The sequence below is a fragment of the Oncorhynchus gorbuscha genome, unplaced genomic scaffold (genome assembly GCF_021184085.1).
Source record: "Oncorhynchus gorbuscha isolate QuinsamMale2020 ecotype Even-year unplaced genomic scaffold, OgorEven_v1.0 Un_scaffold_1103, whole genome shotgun sequence".
Lineage (NCBI taxonomy): Eukaryota > Metazoa > Chordata > Actinopteri > Salmoniformes > Salmonidae > Oncorhynchus > Oncorhynchus gorbuscha.
The window spans coordinates 136,162-163,890 of record NW_025745985.1 but is presented as its reverse complement, the minus strand read 5'-3'; the positions used below and the strand labels follow the sequence as shown (position 1 = coordinate 163,890).

Below are 27,729 nucleotides of genomic sequence, written 5' to 3'. Positions count from 1 at the left end.
TGACCAGGTCAGCTGTCGTTCCCCATCAGAACATTGTAGAATATAACTTAAAACTGCCTTGTGACCAGGTCAGCTGTCGTTCCCCATCAGAACATTGTAGAATATAACTTAAAACTGCCTTGTGACCAGGTCAGCTGTCGTTCCCCATCAGAACATTGTAGAATATAACTTAAAACTGCCTTGTGACCAGGTCAGCTGTCGTTCCCCATCAGAACATTGTAGAATATAACTTAAAACTGCCTAACTTAAAACTGTGACCAGGTCAGCTGTCGTTCCCCATCAGAACATTGTAGAATATAACTTAAAACTGCCTTGTGACCAGGTCAGCTGTCGTTCCCCATCAGAACATTGTAGAATATAACTTAAAACTGCCTTGTGACCAGGTCAGCTGTCGTTCCCCATCAGAACATTGTAGAATATAACTTAAAACTGCCTTGTGACCAGGTCAGCTGTCGTTCCCCATCAGAACATTGTAGAATATAACTTAAAACTGCCTTGTGACCAGGTCAGCTGTCGTTCCCCATCAGAACATTGTAGAATATAACTTAAAACTGCCTTGTGACCAGGTCAGCTGTCGTTCCCCCATCAGAACATTGTAGAATATAACTTAAAACTGCCTTGTGACCAGGTCAGCTGTCGTTCCCCATCAGAACATTGTAGAATATAACTTAAAACTGCCCTGTGACCAGGTCAGCTGTCGTTCCCCCATCAGAACATTGTAGAATATAACTTAAAACTGCCTTGTGACCAGGTCAGCTGTCGTTCCCCATCAGTACCCCAACTATAAGCTTGTTTTCACTCCATTGTTTGTCCACGATGTAAAGGTTTAAAACCTGGTTAAAAGTATCATGTTGATCTCATGGATGGTCAGTCCTTACATCCAGAGATCCATCTGTGATGTGGTTCAATCTATCCAGGCCCATCCCTCAGCTGTTAACCACAACAAGATGACCTGTTAGTTGCTTTATAAATCCCAGACTGCCCCTTTAAGGTTCCACCCTAGAACTTGGTCTCAGAGTAACCATGGAGATTCAGTAGAGTCTTAAAACAATCTACACAACGTCTACATTCAATGTTGTGTGTTTTATATTCTATTCTGTTGCACTTTGACAAGTTGTGTATTTTATACTTTTAAAGAATGTACCATTTTCATGTCCTTTATCAACACCGTTCTGAATGTAAGCACTTAGTGTTGTACTTGACTGTGTACTCTGGAGTGTGTGTGTGTGTGTGTGTGTGTGTGTGTGTGTGTGTGTGTGTGTGTGTGTGTGTGTGTGTGTGTGTGTGTGTGTGTGTGTGTGTGTGTGTGTGTGTGTGTGTGTGTGTGTGTGTGTGTGTGTGTGTGTGTGTGTGTGTGTGAGAGAGAGAGGGTATGTTTCGGTAGCTTTAGCCACAATAAAACGTTGCTACAAATAACCTACTGTAGATGTCTTCTTACCACACACACACACACACACACACACACACACACACACACACACACACACACACACACACACACACACACACACACACACACACACACACACACACACACACACACACACACACACACACACACACACACACACACACACACACACACACACACACATGCAAACACAAACACAGACAGACACACACACACACACACACACACACGCAAACACAAACACATACACATACATGTGTGTACACGTATATGTATGTGTGTGTGTGTTTGCATGTGTCTGTGTGTTGCTAACCTTTTGTAAAGACATCCACATTCACACAGTGATATGAATCATATAGATCCATGATAGCATGATGTGCAGGTCTAGTTGTGTCGAACCTGAATGTGTTGAGGCCTACTCAGACCAGGGTGAGTGTCCACCCTGAGATCCCTTCTCTAATGATTTCTGTCTTCCCTCACTTTCTATACAGTAGATCCCTTCTCTATTGACTTCTGTCCTACTTCACTTTCTATACAGTAGATCCCTTCTCTAATGACTTCTATCCTACTTCACATTCTATACAGTAGATCCCTTCTCTAATGACTTCTGTCCTACTTCACATTCTATACAGTAGATCCCTTCTCTAATGACTTCTGTCCTACTTCACATTCTATACAGTAGATCCCTTCTCTAATGACTTCTGTCCTACTTCACATTCTATACAGTAGATCCCTTCTCTAATGACTTCTGTCCTACTTCACATTCTATACAGTAGATCCCTTCCCTAATGACTTCTGTCCTACTTCACATTCTATACAGTAGATCCCTTCCCTAATGACTTCTGTCCTCCTTCATTTGGGATGTACACATTGCCTTAAAAGAGCCTATGCTTAAAGTGGTTGTCTGGTTGAAGAACTCTCTCTCAGTCTCTCTCTCTCTATCGTGAGAGTACAGAGAGAGAGAGGGGGGAAAGAGAGAGGGGGCGTGCTCTAACAGAAAGGGGGTGTGGGGAGGAGAGCTAAATCGTTATTTTCTAACTCCACGTGGTTCACACTGAGAGGTGTCTCTCTAAGAGAGAGAGAATATTGTATTTATTTTCTCACCATTTATCATACGGAATAAAAACCTTGTTAAACTGGGGTTTTCTTCAATCTGAATTCAGTAAAACAGATTTAATTTCAGACTGATTCTTCTTGTGGGACTAGTTCTATTAGGATCCTACTAGTTGTCTGGTGAGGATATAATACCAGTCTGTCTCTGAGATGGAGTCCAGAACTCTTCTACTTGTTCTGGGTGAGTCCAACCTTCTATATCTTTGGAACTTGACGATCTTGTGTGTGTGTGTGTTTGTGCGTAGTGTGTGTTTGTGTGTGTTTGTGCGTAGTGTGTGTTTGTGTGTGTGAGAGACTGAGTCTAACATTTTGCTTTTTAAATCCCAGACTGCCCCTTTAAGGTTCCACCCTAGAACTTGGTCTCAGAGTAACCATGGAGTCTTAAAACAATCTGAAAAAAGTCTTCATTCAATGTTATATGTTTTATATTCTATTCTGTTGCACTTTGACAAGTTGTGTATTTTATACTTTTAAAGAATGTACCATTTCCAAGACATTTTATCAAGCATTCTGAATGTAAGCACTTAGTGTTGTACTTGACTGTGTACTCTGTAGTGTGTGTGTGTGAGAGAGAGAGAGAGAGAGAGAGAGAGAGAGAGAGAGAGAGAGAGAGAGAGAGAGAGAGAGAGAGAGAGAGAGAGAGGGACAGAGAGAGAGAGAGAGAGAGAGAGAGAGAGAGAGAGACAGAGACAGAGAGAGAGAGAGGGGGACAGAGAGAGAGAGAGAGGAGAGAGAGAGAGAGAGAGAGGGAGAGAGAGAGAGAGAGAGAGAGAGAGAGAGAGAGAGAGAGAGAGAGAGAGAGAGAGAGAGAGAGAGAGAGAGAGAGAGAGAGAGAGAGAGAGAGAGAGAGAGAGAGAGAGAGGGGGGGGACATACAGACATACAGACAGACAGACAGACAGACAGACAGACAGACAGACAGACAGACAGACAGACAGACAGACAGACAGACAGACAGACAGACAGACAGACAGACAGACAGACAGACAGACAGACAGACAGACAGACAGACAGACAGACAGACAGACAGACAGACAGACACGAGAGAGAGAGATTTATGTATGTTTCGGTAGCTTTAGCCACAATAAAACGTTGCTACATTTAACCTACTGTAGATGTCATCTTACTATACATGCACATACACTATATATATACAGAGAGTGAAGTAGGACAGAAATCATTAGAGAAGGGATCTACTGTATAGAAAGTGAGGGAAGACAGAAGACAATAGAGAAGGGATCTCAGGGTGGACACTCACCCTGGTCTGAGTAGGCCTCAACACATTCAGGTTCGACACAACTAGACCTGCACATCCTGCTATCATGGATCTATATGATTCATATCACTGTGTGAATGTGGATGTCTTTACAAAAGGTTAGCAACACACTCATATACACACACATACATATACATGTACACACACACACAACTAGACCTGCACATACTGCTATATACATATATTCATATCACATACACACACATACATATACATGTACACACACACACATACACATACATATACACATATACACATACACACATACACACACATACATATACATGTACACACACACACATACACATACATATACACATATACACATACACACACACATACATATACATGTACACACACACACACACACATACACAGAATCCAGCTCTGACTCATTCAGGGACTCTCCAAATAGCCAACTAGTGTCAGTCCTGTTACTGTGTTGCTTCCTGGAAACAGTGATATTCTGACAGATAAATAACAGAACAAACCCTGAACATTGTACTACATCTATAACATCCATAACACAACTACCTGAACATAGTACTGCATCCATAACACAACTACCTGAACATAGTACTACATCCATAACATAACTACCTGAACATAGTACTACATCCATAACATCATAACACAACTACCTGAACATAGTACTACATCCATAACATAACTACCTGAACATAGTACTACATCCATAACATAACTACCTGAACATAGAACTACATCCATAACATAACTACCTGAACATAGTACTACATCTATAACATCATAACACAACTACCTGAACATAGTACTACATCTATAACATCATAACACAACTACCTGAACATAGTACTACATCTATAACATAACTACCTGAACATAGCATTACATCCATAACATAACTACCTGAACATAGTACTACATCCATAACATCATAACACAACTACCTGAACATAGTACTACATCCATAACATAATTACCTGAACATAGCATTACATCCATAACATAACTACCTGAACATAGTACTACATCCATAACATCATAACACAACTACCTGAACATAGTACTACATCCATAACATAATTACCTGAACATAGAACTACATCCATAACATAAACTACCTGAACATAGTACTACATCCATAACATAACTATGAACATAGTACTACATCCATAACATAACTCCTGAACATAGTACACATCCATAACATCTATAACATAGGCATATATTATTATAGTATTACATCCATAACATAACTACCTGAACATAGTACTACATCCATAACATAACTACCTGAACATAGTACTACATCCATAACATAACTACCTGAACATAGTACTACATCCATAACATCATAACACAACTACCTGAACATAGTACTACATCCATAACATAACTACCTGAACATAGTACTACATCCATAACATCATAACACAACTACCTGAACATAGTACTACATCCATAACATAACTACCTGAACATAGTACTACATCCATAACATCATAACACAACTACCTGAACATAGTACTACATCCATAACATAATAACACAACTACCTGAACATAGTACTACATCCATAACATCCATAACACAACTACCTGAACATAGTACTACATCCATAACATAACTACCTAACATAGTACTACATCCATGAATAACTACCTGAACATAGCACATCCATAACATTGAACATAGAACTACATCCATAACATCATCATCACTACTATCATAGAACTACATAGTCCATAACAGCATACCACATAGTACTTCCATACATAACTACTGAACATAGCTTCTGACATCAAAGCAGGGTTACCTGAACATAGTCCTACATCCATAGACCAGATGCTGCTGGAAGTGGTACTGGATCCATAACATCCAGTAACTCCCTGGACATGGGAGACCAGATGCTGCTGGAACATAGTGTACATCCATAACCAGTAACACCCTGGATAGGACTACCAGATGCTGCTGGAACATGGTGTTGGATCCAGTAAGTCCCTGGATGGGAGACCAGATGCTGCTGGACATGGTGTTGGATCCATAAGTCCCTGGACTGGGCTGAACATAGTATGCTCCTGGAAGTGGTGTTGGAGGGCCATCTATAACATTACCTGAACATAGTTTTAAATAAAATCCCAAAACCCCAAACATCGATTGGGGACACTTCCCTGTGTAGGGTGCTACATCTTTCACATGGGATGTTAAACATGTCCTGACTCCCTGAGGTCATTAAATAGCTCCCATAACACAATCGTAAGAGTAGGGGTGTTTATCCCGGTGTCCTGGTTAAATTCCCAATCTGGCCCTCATACCATCATGGTCACCTAATCATCCCCAGTTTACAACTGGCTCATTCATCCCCCTCCTCTCCCCTGTAACTATTCCCCAGGTAGTTGCTGTAAATGAGAATGTGTTCTCAGTCAATTTACCTGGTAAAATAACAAACCCCCAAAAATATATATACATTTTTTTAAATCATCATCATCACTACTATCACCATCATCACTACTATCATCATCACCATCACTACTATCATCATCATCACTACTATCATCATCATCACTACTATCATCATCTACATCATCATCATCACTACTATCATCACTACATCATCACATCATCACTACTATCTATCATCATCATATCACTACTATCATCACTCACTACCATCATCATCATCATCATACTATCATCATCATCACTACTATCATCATCATCATCACTACTATCATCATCATCACTACTATCATCATCATCACTACTATCATCATCATCACTCATCTACTATCATCATCATCACTACTATCATCATCATCACTACTATCATCATCATCATCATACTATCATCATCATCACTACTATCATCATCATCACTACTATCATCATCATCACTACTATCATCATCATCATCATCATCACTACTATCACCATCATCACTACTATCATCATCATCATACATCATCACTATCATCATCACTATCATCATCATCATCATCATCACTACTATCATCATCTACTATCATCATCATCACTACTATCATCATCATCACTCTATCATCATCATCACTACTATCATCATCATCACTACTATCATCATCACCATTATCACTACTATCATCATCATCATCATCATCACTACTATCATCATCATCATCATCATCACTCACTATCATCATCATCACTACTATCATCATCATCATCATCATCATCATCTATCATCATCATCACTCATCATCATCACTATCATCATCATCATCATCATCATCATCATCACTATCATCATCATCACTCATCATCATCATCATCATCATCATCACTACTATCATCATCATCACTACTATCATCATCATCATCATCATCACTACTATCATCATCATCACTCACTATCATCATCATCACTATCACTCATCATCATCATCATCACTACTATCATCATCATCATCATCATCACTACTATCATCATCATACTATCATCATCATCATCATCATCATCACTACATCATCATCATCATCATCATCATCATCATCATCATCATCATCATCATCATCATCATCATCATCATCATCATCATCATCATCATCACTACTATCATCATCATCACTACTATCATCATCATCACTACTATCATCATCATCATCACTACATCATCATCATATCATCATCATCATCATCACTCATCATCATCATATCATCATCATCATCATCACATCATCATCATCATCATATCATCATCATCACTATCATCATCATCATCACTACTATCATCATCATCACTACTCATCACTCATCATCACTACTATCATCATCATCATCATCACTATCATCATCATCATCATCATCATCATCATCATCATCATCACATCATCATCATCACTCATCATCATCACTACATCATCATCATACTATCATCATCACTACTATCATCATCATCATCATCATCATCACTACTATCATCATCATCATCATCATATCATCATCATCATCACTATCATCATCATCATCATCATCATCATCATCATCATCATCATACTATCATCATCATCATACATCATCATCATCATCATCATCACTACATCATCATCATACTATCATCATCATCATCATCACTATCATCATCATCACCATCATCACTACTATCATCATCATCACATCATCATCATCATATCATCATCATCATCATCACTACTATCATCATCATCATCACTACTATCATCATCATCATCTATCATCATCATCATCATCACTACTATCATCATCATCACATCATCATCATCATCATCATCATCATCATCATCATCATCATCATCACTATCATCATCATCACTACTATCATCATCATCACTACTATCATCATCATCACTACTATCATCATCATCACTACTATCATCATCATCTCATCATCATCATCATCATCATCACTACTCACATCACTCATCATCATCATCATACTATCATCATCATCACTACTATCATCATCACTACTATCATCATCATCATCATCACTACTATCATCATCATCATCATCATCACTCACATCATCATCACCATCATCATCATCATCACTACTATCATCATCATCACTATCATCATCATCATCATCATCACTACATCACATCATCACTACTATCATCATCATCATCACTACTATCATCATCATCATCATCATACTATCATCATCATCACACTACTCATCATCATCATCATCATCATCATCATCATCATCATCATCATCATCATCATCATCTATCATCATCATCACTCATCATCATCATCATCATCATCATCATCATCATCATCATCATCATCACTATCATCATCATCATCATCACTACATCATCATCATCATCACATCATCATCATCACTACTATCATCATCATCATCATCATCACTACTATCATCATCATCACTACTATCATCATCATCATCATCATCATCATCACTACATCATCATCATCATCACTATCATCATCATCATCATCATCATCATCATCATCATCATCATCATCATCACTATCATCATCATCATCATCATCACTACTCATCATCATCACTACTATCATCATCATCACTACTATCATCATCATCACTACTATCATCATCATCATCATCATACTATCATCATCATCACTACTATCATCATCATCACTACTATCATCATCACTACATCACTCATCATCATCATCATCATCACTCATCATCATCACTACTATCATCATCATCACTACTATCATCATCATCACTACTATCATCATCATCACTACTATCATCATCATCATCATCATCACTATCTATCATCATCACTACTATCATCATCATCACTATCATCATCACTATCATCATCATCATCACATCATCATCATCATCATCATCATCATCATCATCACTACTCATCATCATCACTACTATCATCATCATCATCATCATCATCACTACTATCATCATCTATCATATCATCATCATCACTACTATCATCATCATCATCTCACTATCATCATCATCATATCATCATCATCATCACTACTATCATCATCATCATCATCATCATCATCATCACTACTATCATCATCATCATCATCATCACTATCATCATCATCATCATCATCATCATCACTACTATCATCATCATCACTATCATCATCATCATCACTATCATCATCATCATCATCATCATCATCATCATCATCATCATCATCATCATCATCACATCATCATATCACTACATCATCATCATCATCATCATCATCATCATCATCATCATCATCATCACTACTATCATCATCATCACTACTCATCATCATCATCATCTATCATCATCATCACTACTCATCATCATCACTCATCATCATCATCATCATCATCTACTCATCATCATCACTACTATCATCATCATCACTACTATCATCATCATCACTACTATCATCATCATCATCATCATCATCATCATCACTACTATCATCATCATCATCACTACTATCATCATCATCATACTATCATCATCATCATCATCATCATCATCATCACTATCATCATCATCACCATCATCACTACTATCATCATCATCACTACTATCATCATCATCATCATCATCATCATCATCACATCATCACTACTATCATCATCATCATCATCACTATCATCATCATCATCATCATCACTACTATCATCATCATCACTACTATCATCATCATCATCATCACTACTACCACATCATCATCACTATCATCATCATCATCATCATCATCATCATCATCACTACTATCATCATCATCATCACTACTATCACCATCATCATCACTACTATCATCATCATCATCATCACTACTATCATCATCATCACTACTATCATCATCATCACTACTATCATCATCATCATCATCATCATCATCATCATCACTACTATCATCATCATCATCATCACTACATCATCATCATCATCACTATCATCATCATCACTACTATCATCATCATCATCATCATCTCATCATCATCATCATCATCATCATCATCACTATCATCATCATCATCACTACTATATCATCATCATCATCATCACTACTATCATCATCATCATCTATCATCTATCATCACCATCATCACTACTATCATCATCATCATCATCACACTACTATCATCATCATCATCATCTATCTATCATCATCATCATCATACTATCATCATCATCACTCATCATCATCATCATCATCATCATCATCATCACTACATCATCATCATCACTATCATCATCACTACATCATCACTACTCATCATCATCATCATCATCATCATCATCACTACTATCATCATCATCATCACTACTATCACTCATCACTCATCACACATCATCATCATCACTATCATCATCATCATCATCATCATCATCATCATCATCATCATCATCATCACTACTATCATCATCATCACTACACTATCATCATCATCATCATCATCATCACTACTATCATCATCATCACTCATCATCATCATCATCATCTACTATCATCATCATCACTACTATCATCATCATCATCACTACTATCATCATCATCATCACTACTATCTCATACATCATCATCATCACTATCATCATCATCATCATCATCATCATCACATATCATCATCATCATCATCATCATCATCACTACTATCATCATCATCATCTATCATCATCACTACTATCATCATCATCACTACATCATCATCATCATCATCATCATCATCATCATCATCATCACTACTATCACATCATCACTACTATCATCATCATCATCATCACTACATCACCATCATCTACTATCATCATCATCATCATCATCATCATCTACTATCATCATCATCATCATCATCATCACTACTATCATCATCATCATCCATCATCACTACATCATCATCATCATCACTACTATCATCATCATCACTACTATCATCATCATCATCATCATCTCATCATCATCATCATCATCATCATCATCATCATCATCATCATCATCATCATCACTCTATCATCATCATCATCATCATCATATCATCATCATCATCATCATCACTATCATCATCATCATCATCACTACTATCATCATCATCACTACTATCATCATCATCATCATCATCTACTATCATCATCATCACTATCATATCATCATCATCATCATCATCATCATCATCATCATCATCACTATATCATCATCATCATCATCATATCATCATCATCATCATCATCACTACATCATCATCACTACTACTATCATCATCATCATCATCATCACTATCATCATCATCATCACTACTATCATCATCATCCATCATCATCATCATCATATTATTATTATATCATCATCATCATCATCATCATTATTATCATCATCATCATTATTATTATCATCATCATTATTATCATCATCATCATCATCATCACATATCATCATCATCATCACTACTATCATCATCATCACTACTATCATCATCATCATCACTATCATCATCATCATCATACTATCATCATCATCACTACTATTACCATCATCACTATCATCATCATCATCACTACTATCATCATCATCATACCTGAACATAGTACTACATCCATAACATCCATAACACAACTACCTGAACATAGTACTACATCCATAACATCCATAACACAACTACCTGAACATAGAACTACATCCATAACATCCATAACACAACTACCTGAACATAGCATTACATTACTATCATCATCATCATCATCACTACTATCATCGTCATAGTATGCAGCATACCACCTTGCATACCACTGCTGGATTGCTTCTGAAGCAAAGCAGGGTTGGTCCTGGTCAGTCCCTGGATGGGAGACCAGATGCTGCTGGAAGTGGTGTTGGAGGGCCAGTAAGTCCCTGGATGGGAGACCAGATGCTGCTGGAAGTGGTGTTGGAGGGCCAGTAAGTCCCTGGATGGGAGACCAGATGCTGCTGGAAGTGGTGTTGGAGGGCCAGTAAGTCCCTGGATGGGAGACCAGATGCTGCTGGAAGTGGTGTTGGAGGGCCAGTAAGTCCCTGGATGGGCGACCAGATGCTGCTGGAAGTGGTGTTGGAGGGCCAGTAGGAAGCATTCCGGTCAAATGTTTTAAATAAAATCCCAAAACCCCAAGGCAGCGATTGGGGACACTTCCCTGTGTAGGGTGCCGTCTTTCGGATGGGATGTTAAACGGGTGTCCTGACTCCCTGAGGTCATTAAAGCTCCCATGGCACTTATCGTAAGAGTAGGGGTGTTTATCCCGGTGTCCTGGTTAAATTCCCAATCTGGCCCTCATACCATCATGGTCACCTAATCATCCCCAGTTTACAACTGGCTCATTCATCCCCCTCCTCTCCCCTGTAACTATTCCCCAGGTAGTTGCTGTAAATGAGAATGTGTTCTCAGTCAATTTACCTGGTAAAATAACAAACCCCCAAAAAATATATATACATTTTTTTAAATCATCATCATCACTACTATCACCATCATCACTACTATCATCATCACCATCACTACTATCATCATCATCACTACTATCATCATCATCACTACTATCATCATCATCATCATTATCATCACTACTATCATCATCATCACTACTATCATCATCATCACTACTATCATCATCACCATTATCATCACTACTACCATCATCATCATCACTACTATCATCATCATCACTACTATCATCATCACCATCATCACTACTATCATCATCATCATCACTACTATCATCATCATCACTACTATCATCATCATCACTACTATCATCATCATCACTACTATCATCATCATCACTACTATCATCATCATCACTACTATCATCATCATCATCATACTATCATCATCATCACTACTATCATCATCATCATCATCATCACTACTATCATCATCATCACTACTATCATCATCATCATCACTACTATCATCATCATCATCATCATCATCACTACTATCATCATCATCATCATCACTACTATCATCATCATCATCATCATCACTACTATCATCATCATCACTACTATCATCATCATCATCATCACTACTATCACCATCATCATCATCATATGGCATCATCATATCATCATCATCATCATCACTATCATCATCATCACTACTATCACCATCATCACTACTATCATCATCATCATCATCATCACTACTATCATCATCATCATCATCATCATCATCATCATCATCATCATCACTACTATCACCATCATCATCATCATCACTATCATCACCATCATCACTACTATCATCATCATCATCATCATCATCATCATTATCATCATATTATCATCATCATTACTATTATTATTATCATCATCATCATCATCATCATCATCATCATCATCATCATCATCATCACTACTATCATCATCATCATCATCATCATCATCATCATCATCATCATCACTACTATCATCATCATCATCATCATCATCATCATCATCATCATCATCATCATCATCATCATCATCATCATCATCATCATCATCATCATCACTATCATCATCATACTATCATCATCATCATATCATCATCATCATCATCATCATCACTACTATCATCATCATCATCATTATCATCACTATCATCATCATCATCACTACTATCATCATCATCATCATCATCATCATCATCATCATACTATCACTACATCATCATCATCATCACTATCATCATCATCATCATCATCACTATTATCATCATCATCACTACTATCATCATCATCATCATCACTACTACATCATCATCATCACTACTATCATCATCATCATCATCATCATCACTACTATCATCATCATCACTACTATCATCATCATCACTACTATCATCATCATCATCACTACTATCATCATCATCATCATCATCACTATCATCATCATCATCATCACTACTATCATCATCATCATCATCATCATCATCATCATCATCATCATCATCACTACTATCATCATCACTACTATCATCATCATCATCACTACTATCATCATCATCATCATCATTACTACTATCATCATCATCATCATCACTACTATCATCATCATCACTACTATCATCATCATCACTACTATCATCATCATCACTACTATCATCATCATCACTACTATTACCATCATCACTACTATCATCATCATCACTACTATCATCATCATCATACCTGAACATAGTACTACATCCATAACATCCATAACACAACTACCTGAACATAGTACTACATCCATAACATCCATAACACAACTACCTGAACATAGAACTACATCCATAACATCCATAACACAACTACCTGAACATAGCATTACATTACTATCATCATCATCATCATCACTACTATCATCGTCATAGTATGCAGCATACCACCTTGCATACCACTGCTGGATTGCTTCTGAAGCAAAGCAGGGTTGGTCCTGGTCAGTCCCTGGATGGGAGACCAGATGCTGCTGGAAGTGGTGTTGGAGGGCCAGTAAGTCCCTGGATGGGAGACCAGATGCTGCTCGAAGTGGTGTTGGAGGGCCAGTAAGTCCCTGGATGGGAGACCAGATGCTGCTGGAAGTGGTGTTGGAGGGCCAGTAAGTCCCTGGATGGGATCATCACCAGATGCTGCTGGAAGTGGTGTTGGAGGGCCAGTAAGTCCCTGGATGGGCACCAGATGCTGCTGGAAGTGGTGTTGGAGGGCCAGTAGGAAGCATTCCGGTCAAATGTTTTAAATAAAATCCCAAAACCCCAAGGCAGCGATTGGGGACACTTCCCTGTGTAGGGTGCCGTCTTCCGGATGGGATGTTAAACGGGTGTCCTGACTCCCTGAGGTCATTAAAGCTCCCATGGCACTTATCGTAAGAGTAGGGGTGTTTATCCCGGTGTCCTGGTTAAATTCCCAATCTGGCCCTCATACCATCATGGTCACCTAATCATCCCCAGTTTACAACTGGCTCATTCATCCCCCTCCTCTCCCCTGTAACTATTCCCCAGGTAGTTGCTGTAAATGAGAATGTGTTCTCAGTCAATTTACCTGGTAAAATAACAAACCCCCAAAAAATATATATACATTTTTTTAAATCATCATCATCACTACTATCACCATCATCACTACTATCATCATCACCATCACTACTATCATCATCATCATCACTACTATCATCATCATCACTACTATCATCATCATCACTACTATCATCATCACTACTATCATCATCATCACTACTATCATCATCACTACTATCATCATCATCACTACTATCATCATCATCATCATCATCATCACTACTACTATCATCATCATCATCACTATCATCATCATCATCATCACTATCATCATCATCATCATCATCATCATCACTACATCATCATCATCATCATCACTACTATCATCATCATCATCATCATACTATCATCATCATCACTACTATCATCATCATCACTACTATCATCATCACCATTATCATCACTACTATCATCATCACCATTATCATCACTACTCATCATCATCATCATCATCATCACTATATCATCATCATCACTACTATCATCATCATCATCATCATCATCACTATCATCATCATCACTACATATCATCATCATCATCTATATCATCATCATCATCATCATCATACTATCATCATCATCATCATCATCATCATCTACTATCATCATCATCACTATCATCATCATCACCATCATCATCATCACTATCATCATCATCATCTATCATCATCATCATCTATCTATCATCATCATCACCATCATCATCATCATCATCATCATCATCATCATCATCATCATCATCTATCACCATCATCATCATCATCATCATCATCATCATCATCATCACTACTATCATCATCATCATCATCACCACTCATCACTACTATCATCATCATCACTACTATATCATCATCATCATCATCATCACTACTATCATCATCATCATCATCATCACTACTATCATCATCATCACTACTATCATCATCATCATCATCATCATCACTACTATCATCATCATCACTATCATCATCATCACACTATCATCATCATCATCACTACTATCATCATCATCATCATCATCATCATCATCTACTATCATCATCACCATCATCATCATACTATCATCATCATCATCATCATCATCATCATCATCATCATCATATCATCACTACTATCATCATCATCATCATCACTACTCATCATCATCATCACTACTATCATCATCATCATCATCACCATCATCATCACCATCATCATCATACTTATCATCATCATCATCATCATCACTACATCATCATCATCATCATCATCATCATCATCACATATCATCATCATCACATACTATCATCATCATCATCATCATCATCATCATCATCACTATCATATCATCATCATCATCATCATCATCATCATCATCATCATCATCATCATCATACTATCATCATCATCATCACTATCACCATATCATCATCATCATCATCACTACTATCATCATCATCACTACTATCATCATCATCACTACTATCATCATCATCATCATCATCATCATCATCATCTATCATATCATCATCATCATCATCATCATCATCATCATCATCATCATCATCACTACATCATCATCATCATCACACTACTATCATCATCATCATCATCTACTATCATCATCATCATCATCACTATCATATCATCACTACATCATCATCATCACCATCATCATCATCATCATCATCATCACTATCATCACCATCATCACTACTATCATCATCATCATCACTACTATCATCATCATCACTACTATCATCATCATCACACTATCATCATCACACTACTATCATCATCACTATCATCTATCATCATCATCACATCATCATCATCATCATCACTACTATCATCATCATCATACATCATATCATCATCATCATCACTACTATCATCCATCATCACTATCTATCATCATCATACTATCATCATCATCATCATACTATCATCATCATCATCATCATCATCATCACATCATCACCATCATCATCATCATCACTACTATCATCATCATCACTATCATCATCATCATCATCATCATCACTACTATCACCATCATCATCACTACTATCATCATCATCATCACTACTATCACCATCATCACTACTATCATCATCATCATCACTACTATCATCATCATCACTACTATCACCATCATCACTACTATCATCATCATCATCATCATCACTACTATCATCATCATCATCATCATCATCATCATCACTATCACCATCATCATCATCATCACTACTATCACCATCATCACTACTATCATCATCATCATCATCATCATCATCATCATCATCATCATCATCATCATCATATCACCATCATCACTACTATCATCATCACTACATCATCATCATCATACTATCATCATATCATCATCATCATCATCATCACTATCATCATCATCATCACATCATCATCATCATCATCACACATCATCATCATCATCATCATCATCACATCATCACTATCATCATCATCACTCATCATATCATCATCATCATCATCATCATCATCATCATCATCACATCATCATCATCACTACTATCATCATCATCATCATCATCTACTATCATCATCATCACTACTATCATCATCATCACTACTATCATCATCATCACTATATCATATTATCATCACTACTACTATCATCATCATCATCATCATCACACTACTATCATCATCATCATCACTATATCATCATCATCATCACTACTATCATCATCATCACTATCACTATCATCATCACTACTATTATCATCATCATCATCATCATCATCATCATTATCTATCATCATCATCATATCATATATCATATCATCATCATCATCACTATCATCATCATCATCATACTCATCATCATCATCATCATCTATCATCATCTATCATCATCATCACTATCATATCATCATCATCATCATCACTACTATCATCATCATCATATCATCATCATCACCATCATCACTACATCATCATCACTATATCATCATCATCATCATCATACATCATCATCATCATCATCATCACTACTATCATCATCATATCATCATCATCATCATCATCATCTACTATCATCATCATCATCATCTATATCATCATCATCACTCATCATATCATCATCATACTATCATCATCATCATCACTATCATCATCATCACTACTATCATCATCATCACTACATCATCATCACTACTATCATCATCATCATCATCATCACTACTATCATCATCATCATCACTACTATCATCATCATCATCATCACTACTATCATCATCATCACTACTATCATCATCATCATACTATCATCATCATCATCATCATCATCATCATCATCATCACTATCATCATCATCATCATCATCATCACTACATCATCATCATCACTATCATCATCATCATCATCATCATCATCACTACTCATCATCATCATCATCATATCATCATCATCACTCATCATCATCATCATCATCATCACTACTATCATCATCATCATCATACTATCATCATCATCATCATATCATCATCATCACCATCACTACTATCATCATCATCATCATCAACTACTATCATCATCATCATTACCATATCATCATCATCATCACTACTCATCATCATCACTCATCATCATCATCATCACTACTATCATCATCATCATCACTACTATCATCATCATCATATCATCATCATCATCATCACATCATCATCATCATCATCATCATCATCATCACTACTATCATCATCATCATCATCATCATCATCATCACTACTATCATCATCATCCATCATCATCATCATCATCACTATATCATCATCATCATCATCATCATCATCATCATCATCATCACTACTATCATCATCATCACTACTATCATCCATCATCACTACTATCATCATCATCACTACTATCATCATCATCATCATCATCATCATACTATCATCATCATCATCACTACTATCATCATCATCATCATCATCACTCATCATACTCATCACTACTATCATCATCACACTACTATCATCATCACATCATCATCATACTATCATCATCATCATCTACTATCATCATCATCATCATCATCATCATCACTACTATCATCATCATCATCATCACTACTATCATCATCATCACTACTATCATCATCATCACTCATCATCATCATCCATCATCACTACTATCATCATCATCATCATCATCACTACTATCATCATCATCACTACTATCATCATCATCATCATCATCATCATCATCATCATCACTACATCACTATCTATCATCATCATCATCATCACTCACTATCATCATCATCATCATCATCATCATCATCATCATCATCATCATCATCACTATCATCATCATCATACATCATCATCATCATCATCATACATCATCATCATCATCACATCATCATCATCATCATCACTACTCATCATCATCATCACTACTATCATCATCACTACTCATCATCATCATCATCATCATCACATCACTACTATCATCATCATCACTATCATCATCATCATCACTATCATCATCATCATCATCATCATATCATCATCATCACATCATCATCATCACTACTATCATCATCATCATCATCATCATCACTACTATCACTACATCATCATCATCATCATCATCATCATATCATCATCATCATCACTCATCATCATCATCACTATCATCATCATCATCATCACTACTATCATCATCATCACTACTATCATCATCATCATCACTACTATCATCATCATCACTACTATCATCATCATCATCATCATCATATCATCATCATCATCATCATATATCATCATCATCACTACTATCATCATCATCATCATCACTACTATCATCATCATCACTACTATCATCATCATCATCACTCATCATATCATCATCATCATCATCACTACTCATCATCATCATCATCATCATCATATCATCATCATCATCATCATCATCATCACTATCATCATCATACTACTATCATCATCATCAATCATCATCATCATCATCACATACTATCATCATCATCACATACTATCATCATCATCATCTATCATCATCATCACTACTATCATCATCATCATCATCATCATCATCATCATCATCATCATCATCATCATACTATCATCATCATCACTACTATCATCATCATCATCATCATCACTACTATCATCATCATCATCATCATCATCATCACTATCATCATCATCATCATCATCATCATCACTACTATCATCATCATCATCATCATCATCATCATCATCATCATCATCATCACTCATATCATCATCATCACTACATCATCATCATATCATCATCATCATCATCATCACTATCATCATCATCATCACTCATACATCATCATCATCATCATCATCATATCATCATCATCATCATCATCATCATCATCATCATCATCATCATCATCATCATCATCATCATCATCATCATACTATCATCATCATACTATCATCATCATCATCATCATCATCACTACTATCATCATCATCATCATCATCATCATCATCATCTATCATCATCATCATCATCATCATCATCACTACTATCATCATCATATCATCATCATCATCATCTACTATCATCATCATCACTACTATCATCATCATCATCATCATCATCACTATCATCATCATCACTATCATCATCATCATCATCATCATCACTATCATCATCATCATCACTACTATCATCATCATCATCATCATCATCATCATCACTACTATCATCATCATCATCATCATCATCATCATCATCATCATCATCATCATCATCATCATCATCATCATCATCATCACTATATATCATCATCATCATCATCATCATCATCATCATCATCATCATCATCATCATCATCATCACTATCATCATCATCATCATCATCATCATCATCATCATCATCATCACTACTATCATCATACATCATCATCACTACTATCATCATCATCATCATATCATATCATCATCATCATCATATCATATCATCATCATCATCATACTCATCATCATCATCACATACTATCATCATCATCATCACTACTATCACTACTATCATCATCATCATCATCATCATCATACTATCATCATCATCACATATCATCATCATCATCATCTATCATCATCATCATCATCATCATCATATCTATCATCATCATCATCATCACTACTATCATCATCATCATCACTCATCATCATCATCATCACTACTATCATCATCATCATCATCATACTATCATCATCATCATCATCACTATCATCATCATCATCACTACTATCATCATCATCACTATCATCATCATCATCATCACTACTATCATCATCATCACTACTATCATCATCATCACATACTATCATCATCATCATCATCATCACTACTATCATCATCATCATCACTACTACTATCATCATCATCATCACATCATCATCATCATCTATCATCATCATCACTATCATCATCATCATCATCATCACTCATCATCATCATCACTACTATCATCATCATCACTCATCACTACTATCATCATCATCATCACTACTATCATCATCATCACTACTATCATCATCATCACTACTATCATCATCATCATCACTACTATCATCATCATCATCATCATCATCATCACTACTATCATCATCATCACTACTATCATCATCATCACTACTATCATCATCATCATCACTATATCATCATCATCACTACTATCATCATCATCATCATCACTACTATCATCATCATCATCATCATCATCACTCATCATCATCATCATCATCATCACTACTATCATCATCATCACTACTATCATCATCATCATCACTACTATCATCATCATCATCATCATCATCATCACTACTATCACCATCATCACTACTATCATCATCATCATCATCATCACTACTATCATCATCATCACTACTATCATCATCATCACTACTATCATCATCATCATCATCATCATCACTACTATCATCATCACCACTATCATCATATCATCATATCATCATCATCACTACTATCATCATCATCATCACTACTATCATCATCATCACTCACTATCATCATCATCATCATCATCATCATCATCATCATCATCATCATCATCATCATCATCATCATCATCATCATCATCATCATCATCATCATCATCATCGCCATCGTTATAACTACTATCATCATCATTAGTATCATCATTACATTTGGCTCATTCATGCCCCTCCTCTCCCCTGTAACTATATGGCATTTCTGAAGTGACTAATTATCAACTTTTAACAACAATAAAATGAATAGTAATTTGCGGAACTTGTGAATGAGCTATTGAATAAAGTTCCATAAACCAGATGCTTTAAGAATCATTAACTTGAATGTGAAATCAATGGTGGCGAATCACATCTCTGCATGTCTGGCAGACATATCAGTGTGGATGACGGATCACCACCTCAAGCTGAACCTCGGCAAGACGGAGCTGCTCTTCCTCCCGGGGAAGGACTGCCCGTTCCATGATCTCGCCATCACGGTTGACAACTCCATTGTGTCCTCCTCCCAGAGCGCTAAGAACCTTGGCGTGATCCTGGACAACACCCTGTCGTTCTCAACCAACATCAAGGCGGTGGCCCGTTCCTGTAGGTTCATGCTCTACAACATCCGCAGAGTACGACCCTGCCTCACACAGGAAGCGGCGCAGGTCCTAATCCAGGCACTTGTCATCTCCCGTCTGGATTACTGCAACTCGCTGTTGGCTGGGCTCCCTGCCTGTGCCATTAAACCCCTACAACTCATCCAGAACGCCGCAGGCCCGTCTGGTGTTCAACCTTCCCAAGTTCTCTCACGTCACCCCGCTCCTCCGCTCTCTCCACTGGCTTCCAGTTGAAGCTCGCATCCGCTACAAGACCATGGTGCTTGCCTACGGAGCTGTGAGGGGAACGGCACCTCAGTACCTCCAGGCTCTGATCAGGCCCTACACCCAAACAAGGGCACTGCGTTCATCCACCTCTGGCCTGCTCGCCTCCCTACCACTGAGGAAGTACAGTTCCCGCTCAGCCCAGTCAAAACTGTTCGCTGCTCTGGCCCCCCAATGGTGGAACAAACTCCCTCACGACGCCAGGACAGCGGAGTCAATCACCACCTTCCGGAGACGCCTGAAACCCCACCTCTTTAAGGAATACCTAGGATAGGATAAAGTAATTATTATATTATTATATTATTATTGATTATTATATAAGTAATCCTTCTCACCCCCCCTTAAAAGATTTAGATGCACTATTGTAAAGTGGCTGTTCCACTGGATGTCATAAGGTGAATGCACCAATTTGTAAGTCGCTCTGGATAAGAGCGTCTGCTAAATGACTTAAATGTAAATGTAAATGTAATGAAACACAGCATCTCTTCGCGTCGTTGAAGTCCACATCCCAACCTTCTGATTAAGCTGTTTCCCAGAACCTTCTCCCATCACCAAAGTCTAGAATCCTGAACGCTTTACCAGTCGGTACGGGTTATTAAATGTGTGAACTATGGTGAAATAAATGTTTAAATACACATTTCCCGAAAGTCACTCCCTAGTCCAGGTACTCAGTAGGACTTGCTACAAGAAATTACAAGAAGTTGGTAGAATCAGGAAAACTAGGCACCACGAAGACAATCAAATATATGCAATGTGGAGAACCAGTATTTTACTGGTGATTAAACCCATGGGCCTATAGTACAGTAGCCAGTGGAATAGACTGTATATATGCAATGTGGAGAACCAGTATTTTACTGGTGATTAAACCCATGGGCCTATAGTACAGTAGCCAGTGGAATAGACTGTATATATGCAATGTGGAGAACCAGTATTTTACTGGTGATTAAACCCATGGGCCTATAGTACAGTAGCCAGTGGAATAGACTGTATATATGCAATGTGGAGAACCAGTATTTTACTGGTGATTAAACCCATGGGCCTATAGTACAGTAGCCAGTGGAATAGACTGATATATGCAATGTGGAGAACCAGTATTTTACTGGTGATTACACCCATGGGCCTATAGTACAGTAGCCAGTGGAATAGACTGTATATATGCAATGTGGAGAACCAGTATTTTACTGGTGATTAAACCCATGGGCCTATAGTACAGTAGCCAGTGGAATAGACTGTATATATGCAATGTGGAGAACCAGTATTTTACTGGTGATTAAACCCATGGGCCTATAGTACAGTAGCCAGTGGAATAGACTGTATATATGCAATGTGGAGAACCAGTATTTTACTGGTGATTAAACCCATGGGCCTATAGTACAGTAGCCAGTGGAATAGACTGTTTATATGCAATGTGGAGAACCAGTATTTTACTGGTGATTAAACCCATGGGCCTATAGTACAGTAGCCTGTGGAATAGACTGTATATATGCAATGTGGAGGACCAGAATTTTACTGGTGATTATACCGATGGGCCTATAGTACAGTAGCCTGTGGAGAACCAGTAATAATCTACCAGCCTGGCTGACTAGTAATAATCTACCAGCTTGGCTGACTAGTAATAATCTACCAGCCTGGCTGACTAGTAATAATCTACCAGTAATAATCTACCAGCCTGGCAGACTAGTAATAATCTACCAGCCTGGCTGACTAGTAATAATCTACCAGCCTGGCAGACTAGTAATAATCTACCAGCCTGGCAGACTAGTAATAATCTACCAGCCTGGCTGACTAGTAATAATCTACCAGCCTGGCAGACTAGTAATAATCTACCAGCCTGGCAGACTAGTAATAATCTACCAGTAATAATCTACCAGCCTGGCAGACTAGTAATAATCTACCAGCCTGGCAGACTAGTAATAATCTACCAGCCTGGCAGACTAGTAATAATCTACCAGCCTGGCAGACTAGTAATAATCTACCAGCCTGGCAGACTAGTAATAATCTACCAGCCTGGCTGACTAGTAATAATCTACCAGCCTGGCTGACTAGTAATAATCTACCAGCCTGGCTGACTAGTAATAATCTACCAGCCTGGCTGACTAGTAATAATCTACCAGCCTGGCTGACTAGTAATAATCTACCAGCCTGGCTGACTAGTAATAATCTACCAGCCTGGCTGACTAGTAATAATCTACCAGCCTGGCTGACTAGTAATAATCTACCAGCCTGGCTGACTACCAGCCTGGCTGAAATAATCTAATAATCTACCAGCCTGGCTGACTAGTAATAATCTACCAGCCTGGCTGACTAGTAATAATCTACCAGCCTGGCAGACTAGTAATAATCTACCAGCCTGGCTGACTAGTAATAATCTACCAGCCTGGCCAGCCTGACTAGTAATAATCTACCAGCCTGGCTGACTAGTAATAATCTACCAGCCTGGCTGACTAGTAATAATCTACCAGCCTGGCTGACTAGTAATAATCTACCAGCCTGGCTGACTAGTAATAATCTACCAGCCTGGCTGACTAGTAATAATCTACCAGCCTGGCTGACTAGTAATAATCTACCAGCCTGGCTGACTAGTAATAATCTACCAGCCTGGCTGACTAGTAATAATCTACCAGTAATAATCTACCAGCCTGGCTGACTAGTAATAATCTACCAGCCTGGCTACCAGCCTGGCTGACTAGTAATAATCTACCAGCCTGGCTGACTAGTAATAATCTACCAGCCTGGCAGACTAGTAATAATCTACCAGCCTGGCAGACTAGTAATAATCTACCAGCCTGGCTGACTAGTAATAATCTACCAGCCTGGCAGACTAGTAATAATCTACCAGCCTGGCAGACTAGTAATAAGCCTGGCTACCAGCCTGGCTGACTAGTAATAATCTACCAGCCTGGCTGACTAGTAATAATCTACCAGCCTGGCTGACTAGTAATAATCTACCAGCCTGGCTGACTAGTAATAATCTACCAGCCTGGCTGACTAGTACTATAATCTACCAGCCTGGCTGACTAGTAATAATCTACCAGCCTGGCTGACTAGTAATAATCTACCAGCCTGGCTGACTAGTAATAATCTACCAGCCTGGCTGACTAGTAATAATCTACCAGCCTGGCTGACTAGTAATAATCTACCAGCCTGGCTGACTAGTAATAATCTACCAGCCTGGCTGACTAGTAATAATCTACCAGCCTGGCTGACTAGTAATAATCTAAGCCTGGCTAATCTACCAGCCTGGCTGACTAGTAATAATCTACCAGCCTGGCTGACTAGTAATAATCTGGCTGACTAGTAATAATCTACCAGCCTGGCTGACTAGTAATAATCTACCAGCCTGGCTGACTGGTAATAATAGTAATAATCTACCAGCCTGGCTGACTAGTAATAATCTACCAGCCTGGCTGACTAGTAATAATCTACCAGCCTGGCAGACTAGTAATAATCTACCAGTAATAATCTACCAGCCTGGCAGACTAGTAATAATCTACCAGTAATAATCTACCAGCCTGGCAGACTAGTAATAATCTACCAGTAATAATCTACCAGCCTGGCAGACTAGTAATAATCTACCAGTAATAATCTACCAGCCTGGCAGACTAGTAATAATCTACCAGCCTGGCAGACTAGTAATAATCTACCAGCCTGGCTGACTAGTAATAATCTACCAGCCTGGCTGACTAGTAATAATCTACCAGCCTGGCTGACTAGTAATAATCTACCAGCCTGGCTGACTAGTAATAATCTACCAGCCTGGCTGACTAGTAATAATCTACCAGCCTGGCTGACCAGGCTGACTAGTAATAATCTACCAGCCTGGCTGACTAGTAATAATCTACCAGCCTGGCTGACTAGTAATAATCTACCAGCCTGGCTGACTAGTAATAATCTACCAGCCTGGCTGACTAGTAATAATCTACCAGTAATAATCTACCAGCCTGGCTGACTAGTAATAATCTACCAGCCTGGCTGACTAGTAATAATCTACCAGCCTGGCAGACTAGTAATAATCTACCAGCCTGGCTGACTAGTAATAATCTACCAGCCTGGCTGACTAGTAATAATCTACCAGCCTGGCTGACTAGTAATAATCTACCAGCCTGGCTGACTAGTAATAATCTACCAGCCTGGCTGACTAGTAATAATCTACCAGCCTGGCTGACTAGTAATAATCTACCAGCCTGACTAGTAATAATCTACCAGCCTGGCAGACTAGTAATAATCTACCAGCCTGGCCTGACTAGTAATAATCTACCAGCCTGGCTGACTAGTAATAATCTACCAGCCTGGCTGACTAGTAATAATCTACCAGCCTGGCTGACTAGTAATAATCTACCAGCCTGGCTGACTAGTAATAATCTACCAGCCTGGCTGACTAGTAATAATCTACCAGCCTGGCTGACTAGTAATAATCTACCAGCCTGGCTGACTAGTAATAATCTACCAGCCTGGCTGACTAGTAATAATCTACCAGCCTGGCTGACTAGTAATAATC

General features: G+C 38.0%; 1 long non-coding RNA gene across 1 annotated transcript in view; it reads left to right on the top strand.

The window, feature by feature from the left end:
* The window catches only part of LOC124021415, a 71,966-nt gene that overhangs the window by 1,341 nt on the left and 42,896 nt on the right, over positions 1–27,729 (top strand). The window contains exon 2 of the long non-coding RNA XR_006836233.1: positions 262–751. This is a non-coding gene — a long non-coding RNA (uncharacterized LOC124021415). The remainder of the gene's footprint in view (positions 1–261; positions 752–27,729) is intronic.